This window comes from Myotis yumanensis, unplaced genomic scaffold (assembly GCF_028538775.1).
Source record: "Myotis yumanensis isolate MYYU_CA2020_CCGP unplaced genomic scaffold, mMyoYum1.0.hap1 SCAF_1, whole genome shotgun sequence".
NCBI classification, from domain to species: Eukaryota; Metazoa; Chordata; class Mammalia; order Chiroptera; family Vespertilionidae; genus Myotis; species Myotis yumanensis.
In genome coordinates, this window is record NW_027223752.1 from 48,657,261 (window position 1) to 48,664,933 (window position 7,673).

At 51.3% G+C, this 7,673-nt stretch overlaps 1 pseudogene; it reads left to right on the top strand.

The window, feature by feature from the left end:
• The first annotated feature begins 292 nt into the window (after positions 1–292).
• LOC139013821 (histone lysine acetyltransferase CREBBP pseudogene) lies at positions 293–4,102 on the top strand (annotated as a pseudogene).
• The last annotated feature ends 3,571 nt before the right edge of the window (positions 4,103–7,673 follow it).

The following is a 7,673-nucleotide window of genomic DNA, read 5'->3' on the forward strand; positions in this document are numbered from 1 at the left end:
TCTTTGTTATGGGGTGGGGCCACAACGTCTCTGCCTTTTGCCCCAACCGGAGAACAAACCCAAATCTGTTGTCCAAGGATCTGGGAGGAGCAAACGTCCTTCCGGAGATCCCCGCGCGGATGGAGTGAAGGGGGTTGGGGGGTGGGGGCCCTGGGAGGGGGCGGAGGCAGCGAAGGGGGCGGAGGCGGGAAAGCGGGCGGAGGCAGCGAAGGGGGCGGAGGCGGGAAAGGGACGGAGGCGGAACGGAAGGGAGGCGGGAACGGAACGGAGGCGGAAAGGGAACGGACCGCTTCCGGATTTCTGTCTTTAGAAAACCGGAAGTTGTCCATAGTTCTCTTCTTCAAGCTTTCAGGAATTTGTGAGGGGCGCCGAAGGAGCGAAGGAGGAACTGCACGAGGCCGAAAGAGGTAAAGAATTAAAAATGTATGAGGTCATCGAGAAAGTAGATGGGCTGAGCCCCTAAATGGTGCCGCAACCAGAGATCAGGGGTCAGAGTTTTTAAGGACTCGAGGGGGCTTTTTCCTCTTCGGGGATTCTCCTCCGGGCGGGTCCGGAGGGACGGTGACTGGTCTGAGAAAGGGAATGTGGTCTGAGCGGAGGGAATGTCGGCTGCAAAATGGTCTTTAGGCCAGTTTCCCAGGGGAGGGGCATCAATTTGATTATTTGATCAGACCTCACATGCACGAGGCCAAAAGTGGTAGCGAATTATACATTTATTAGATCATCCTCATCTGGAAAGCAGATGGGCTCAGCCCCAAATGGTGCCAGCACCCAGGGACGGGGGAGGCAGAGGGTTCAAAGGGCTCTACAGGGGCTTTTCCTGCGGGAAATTCTCTGGGCCGGTCAGGACTCTGGGCAAGGAAGGGACCGAAAGTGACTGGTCTGAGCAAAGGGACTGTGGTCTGAGCGGAAGGGACTGTGGTCTGAGCGGAAGGGACGGTCAGTTGCCAAATGATCTACGGGACAGTTTCCCGGGGAGGGGGTGTCGCTGAGGTGGTTTGATCAGACCTAACAGAGTGTAGGGAGCTGAAGGTCTGCGTGGACTCGTGGAGGTAAAGTTGCTGGATGCTGAGAATGGGGCTGTTTGGTGGAGTCCCTGATGTTTGGTCTCAGCCTGAGTGCATCCCCTGAGCTCGCAGTGCAGCTCTGCTGGCGGCGGGAGCTGGTCTTCTCAGTAGCGACACCACAGTGTTCAGTGGGAAGGGACGGGCCCTGGACTTTGTGCACCGCCTGCCTCCGTTTTGTGCGTCCGCCTCCTGTGTCTCACACGCAGGCCTGTGTAGCTGCCGCTGATTTTAGGAGGCAACTCACATATGCGGCCTGTGGAACAGCAAGTGCCTTCTCCCCACGGACCCACTGTTTTGTAGTTCATTCTGGTCACACAGGGAGCTCCAGGTGCAGTGTGTTGTTCCTTGGGGGCACTGGTTCCGATGTAGCAAATAGCCCAACAAAAGCGTAACTGGTGGCTTGACCCCAGAGAAGGTAAGTTTGCATGTATTTCTGTGGTTTTGAAGGTATTTGACTGAACAAGTCTGTCCTCTCTGCTCTTCTTTCCTAGGTTCCCTAGCGATGCTGCTGCAGGTGCACAGCCAGGGCCAGGACCGCTGTGTCCTCACCTGCACTGAGTGCAAGCAGCGGGTGGAGACAGGCTGGCACTGCCCCGGGTGCCAGGACTCCGACCTTTGCATCAACTGCTACAACACTAAGGGCCACACCCACGAGATGGTGAAGGTGGGGCTGGGCCTGGATGAAGAGGCTGAGGAGGCTGAGGAGGGCGATGCGGGCGGCAACCAGGGGGAGCTGCAGTTCCGGAGCATCCGGCAGGCTCGGCGCCTGAGCATCCTGCGCTGCATCCAGTCCCTGAGGCACGCCCGCCAGTGCCGCGACACCAACTGCTCTCGGACTGACTGTCAGAAGCTGAAGCGTGTTGTGCTGCACACTACCCGCTGCCAGCGCAAGGCCTTTGGAGGCTGCCCAGTGTGCAAGCAGCTAATCGCACTTTGCTGCTACCATGCCAAACACTGCCACGAAAACCCATGCCCCGTTCCCCTCTGCCTCAACATCAAACAGAAGCTCCGCGAGCAGCGTCTCCGGCGCCGCCAGCAGCGGATTGGGAACCGCCTGCTGCAAGGGTAGCTCATGCACCAGCCGATGCCACCATGAACTCCTGTAACGTGCCTCAGCAGTCTGCCATCCCCTCCTTGAGCACCACCCTGGACACCCCCACAGCAGCCCAACACACCCCAGACACCACAGCCTCCGACTCAGTCCCAGCCCCAGCCTGTAAGCATGTCACTAGCCGGCTTCTCCAGCTCGGCCTGAACTTAGCCCCACCCGTGTCCATGGCGAAGCCCACTAACCTTCAGCTCCAGCCCAGCCTGCAGAACCTGAACGCCATGCAAGCCAGCGGGCCCGGACCTGCTGTCCCTCCGCAGCAGCAGCAATGGGAGGCCTGAACCCCCAGGGCCAGGCCTTGAACATCATGAACCCGGGCCCAACCCCATCGTGGCGAGAATGAACCACAGCACAGAGAGATGCTGCGGAGCAACAGCAGCAGCAGCAGCAGCAGCAGCAGCAGCCGGAAGGCAGCGCTGGTATGGCTGCAGGCCTGGCAGGACACGCCCAGTTCCAGCAGCCTCAGGGACGCTGATGCCACCCGCAGCCATGCAGCAGCAGCAGATCCAGCAGCAGATTGGGTCCCAGGCCAGCCAAACCGTGTTAGGACCTAACAGTTAGGCATATTCTGTACCTTTCCCTGCCCTCAGTTTCTCCCCTGCACTCAGTTCTTTCTATTATCCCCGCTTGAGGCTCCTGTCCTTCTGCCGTTTCCTGTTATTCTCATTTCAGGTGTCACAGGTGACAAGTAAGCGGCTGAGAAAAGCAGCTCTAGACCCAGCTTCCTGCAACCGCCTGCACCTTCATACGGCCCACACCTAGACATAAATATCCCGCCCTCCCTACTCTTGCTTGCTGAAATGGATATGCTGGTGTGTATTAATAACACAATTTCTAGCCCTAACCGGCTTGGCTCAGTGGATAGAGTCAGCCTGCACACTGAAGGGTCCCAGGTTCAATTCTGGTCAGCAGCATATACCTTGGTTTCAGGCACATCTCCAGTAGGAGGTGCAGGAGGCAGCTGATCAACGTTTTTCTCTCATTGATGTTTCTGTCTATCCCGCTCCCTTCCTCTCTGTAAAAAATCAATAATATATACAGTGGGGCCTTGACTTACAAGTTTAATTTGTTCCGTGATGGAGCTCATAACTCAAATTACTTGTATGTCAAATCTTAAAGTGAACGAGTGAGACAATGATGCTGGGTTCATGTTGTGGGGTTCACTGTGAGGTTTGCTGCGCCAACTAGTGGTGGGGTATCTGAAGCTGGCTCGTAACCCGAATTTTAGCTTGCAACTCAAAGCAAAAAATTGGCCAAGAGACAGCTCATATCTCGAAAAACTCGTTAGTCGGGACACTCGTAATTCAAGGCCCCACTGTATTTTTTAAATTAAAAAAGTAAAATTTCTAAATTCTCATGTCTTTTGACCTGTTTGCTGTCAGCACAGACCTAACATACCCCATGAGCCCCAGAAGCACATGCTCCCGGAGAACCACAGGCCTCACCTCCCTGGCCAGCAGATGGCCACATCCCTCAGTAGCCAGGTGAGATCTCTGGCCCCTGTCCAGTCTCCAGACCCCAGTCCCAGCCTCCACATTCCAGTCCATCACCATGGATACGCCCCAGCCTTCACCACACCACCTCTCCCCCGAGACTGGTTCTCCCCACCCAGGAATCCCAGTGGATCAGGGACACTTGGGGAACCCCAAATATACAAGGCTACCACAGCTGAATACCCCCATAGGAGTGCATTGCCCAGTGAGCTGTCCCTGATTGGTGACACCACAATAGACACCCTAGAAAAGTTTGTGTAAGTTTTGTAGCATTGTGAGAAAATCACTTTTTTGTTCAATGTTCTTCGACCATTTGTACTGAAATTCAAGAATCTAGGCTGTTTTTATTCCTAGATGGAACTGTTACTTCCAAGCCACAGAAGGGTTGATTGCTGTTCAAAGAAACAATAAAAAGTATATGTTTTTGTTAAAAACCAGTTGATTTAAATGTCTCTCTTTTTGCTTTCTTAAAAAATTTTTTGTTCCTGTGAGGGGGGTAATTGATGGTGACTCATGCTTTCTTAATAGGAAAGAAAGTTCATTATATCCATATTTTTAAGATTTTAAACATTTATGTTTAAAAGAGAAGGAAAATAATATTCAGAAACTGATTCCTGAAATAATGCAAGTTTATAATGTATCCTGATGACTTTCTGACATTGTGGGGTGATTTTTTCTATTATTTACTCCGGGTGTTCTCGAATTATTGACCGTGGATGATAGGAATTTGCTCCAGCGTACACACACACTCACCCACACACACCACACATCCATCTATACATTCTGGCTTAAGCCAAACTCTTGTCAAAGATGTTGAAAATGTTGCTTAGTTTCTCTGATAAAACTGATTTCAGACAAAAATAGGGATGATCACTCTCTTAGACCATGCTAATGTTAATAGAGAAGAGCATTCTTTCTTCTATGTGAAACTTGAGGAAAGCAAGTCTAGTGTCAATCATGCCAGTGCTATAATTACCATAGATATGAAAATACAAGAAGACTCAATCACTATAGTAAAGTACCAACTCATATCTTATATTGTTAAATAAACTGAGTGCAACACAGAAAGAAAAAGCAAATAACTTTACCTTAATGATGTACTGAGTTCCTCAAAAAGAAATCCAATTTTGAATTTTGAATGGAATTGCACTGCCTCTGTAGGTTAATCATTAATTCAATTAGGTCTTAATAAAGCCATCCAAGATGAGGCATTCTATATTAGGTCATTCAGTACAAAAGCATGGGAGATTCTCTACTTATTCAGATCATCTTAAATTTTTAAATTTGTATAGCAGTTTTAGTGTTAATGCCCAGATATTTTGTGATCCTCATTGCTACTGTGAATGATTTCTTTTTAGTAATATTTTCTAGTAGCTGTTGTCAGTGGGAGAGATGCTGTTGATTTGTGCAGGTTGATCTTGTATTTGGCAACCTTGTTGAATCTTATTAGTTATAATTTGCTTGAGTCTTTGTTTTATTGTAAGCTGACATTCTGTTTCTCCCTCCCTCTCTCTGTCTCTCTCTCTCTCTCTCTCTCTAAAGAAGCACTCCCCCCACCCCATTTAATTTCTATGGTGGGTGGTGGAGGTTGGGGAGATGACTCACTAGGAAGGAGTAGAAAATGTTTCCTCCTCCCCCCACCTCAGGGAGAGGCCTGGGCCTCTGTGATGCTCACATCGGGGTTCTCCACAGATTCAGAGAGACACCTGCTAGTCAGGCCGCTGACCACTGTGATGGGAGGAAAGGTGGCCTGAGTCCTCTGGTAGCAGGAAAGGGGAGGAGAATGTCACCATAAAGAGAGGGAGAAATTTAGAGAGGGGGAAGTGGACTGAGAAAAGGGAAAGACTTGTGGGGATCGTGGATGGGTGTGGCCTGGGAATTCTCAGGGATGGTAGATGGTAAAAGAGTCTATGGTTCCAGAAGACTCTTTACTTATTAAAGGTTGGACCAGAGACCCACTACCCAGCAGTATCACCCAAAGAAGCCCTGGTCACCTAATGTGGGGGCAGTGGGAGGAGCTTAAGCCCCTGGGAGACAGGAATGGGCACCTCCCACCCCTCCCACCACCAGCCCACACTGACCAACTGGTAGAAGCCCCATCCCATCACTGCCCTGGTCACCATGCTTTGCTGGGACCTTAATGCACAAAGCTGTGGGGGCCCAGGAACTTCCCAGGAATGGGACCTCCTGCAACTCAGAGCTCCCACAAGTGAGAGCTGGATCCTCAAGCCACAGACAAGTTGGGGCCCCACACTTGGTCCTGCAAGAAGTTTACTGAGGGAGGGGCCAGAGTTGAGAATGTTTTCACTGGGCAACTGGTTTGCCTTGTTTTATGGGCAGCTGTAGTTGAGTGTTAAGGTTGCTTTGGCCCTAGCTGGTTTGAGTCAATGGATAGAGCATCAGCCTGCAGACTGAAGGGTCCCAGGTTCCATTCCAGTCAAGGGCACACGCTGGGGATGTGGCCTCGATCCCCAGTAGGGGGCGTGTAGGAGGCAGCTGATCAGTGCTTCTCTCTCATCATTGGTGTTTCTATGTCTTTCTTTCTCTCCCTTCATCTCTGAAATCAATAATAATCTTTTTTCAAAAAATGTTGCCTTGGGTTGGAAACTTCTCTGCACACCGGGAGATGGTGCAATGGGGCCGCCCTCTCCCCTACAGGGCACTGGCACTGACTAGGCTGCTGGAGGCACGATGGGGAGCCCCTGGTTTAACAGCCCTGATTGGTGACTCAGAATTCAGTTGGGGGCTGAGTGGCTATAAAATCAGCAATTGGAAGCCTGTGCCCTCCTGATCCCTCTTCAAGGGTTTGCCTTGGATGAACTGATGGCCACATTCGTGCAGCTGTTCTTTGCTACCTCTGCTGCCTTCATTGCTTCTTTTTTTTTATTTTTTATTTTTGCTGCCTTTCATGAATTCAGCACCTCAGGCACCCAGAGCCCTGAATGTGTGTAAAACTCTCCTAGGAATTTGCTTTTTATGATAGTGATTGGCATAAGCAGAGACAGCCAGGCAGGTCTATTCTTGCGGGGACACAGTAGATGTCTTACTTCTCACTCAGATGTCAGACCGTTTAGTTTGGAAGTGGAGGGAGGTACAGGCCTGGCACCCTCTGTGAGCAAGCCATGAGGAGGCCACACTTTCTTTGTAAATGTATAACTCCAAAACAAGGAGGCTATTTGGGAGCAAAGAAAAGGGATCAATGGGATGAGAGTAAACTTGGTCCAGGATCATGCAGACTCTGAGGCTGTCCAGGTGCTTCTGAGAGCTGAACAGCCAGGCGGACCCCAGGCCTGTGGGTGAGGCCTGTGCTGCGGGGTGTTCGCCTTGTCCCCCAGCCCCCACATGCCAAGCTCTGTGCCCAGCTCCTAACCTGAGCTGATTCACTAGCTTCCACTTCCTCCCAGGAGGCAGCTGCACTATTACTTCTATTTGGTAGATGGAGAAACTCAAATCCAAAACAAACTCTGGATCTCAGGGATAGACACAGGCAAAAAGGACCACAGTAAAGAAAGGGAGCCCTGTGTGTCCTGGAGAGGAAGCTAGGAGAAGGGGCCAGTCCCCTGGACCTTTGGCTATATTTCCCTTCCCCCAGTGACACACTTCTTGGCAGTGAGCTGTCTGTGGAAAGCTAGGCCAGAGCTCTGCACCCCTCCCTGGGGGAATCAGGCCTAAGCTGGCACTCAGACATCCCTCTGGCAGCCTGGGAGCCTTTGTGGGATAGGCCCACTCCCCGTGGTGAGTGGGCCTAGGCCATTAGTCGGACATCCTTAGTGCTGCCACGGAGGCAGGAGAGGCTCCCACCACTGCAGCTTCACTGGCCAGCCATGAGCCGGCTTCTGACTGAGTGGCCCTCCCCTGGGGAAGCACACTGACTACCAGGGGGCAGTTCCTTTGTTGATTGTCTGCCCACTCATAGTCAGTGCCCATCATAGCAACTTGTCATTTGTTCCGGTTGTACCGCTCTTAAGGTCAATTTGCATATGACCCTTATTATATAGGATTCCA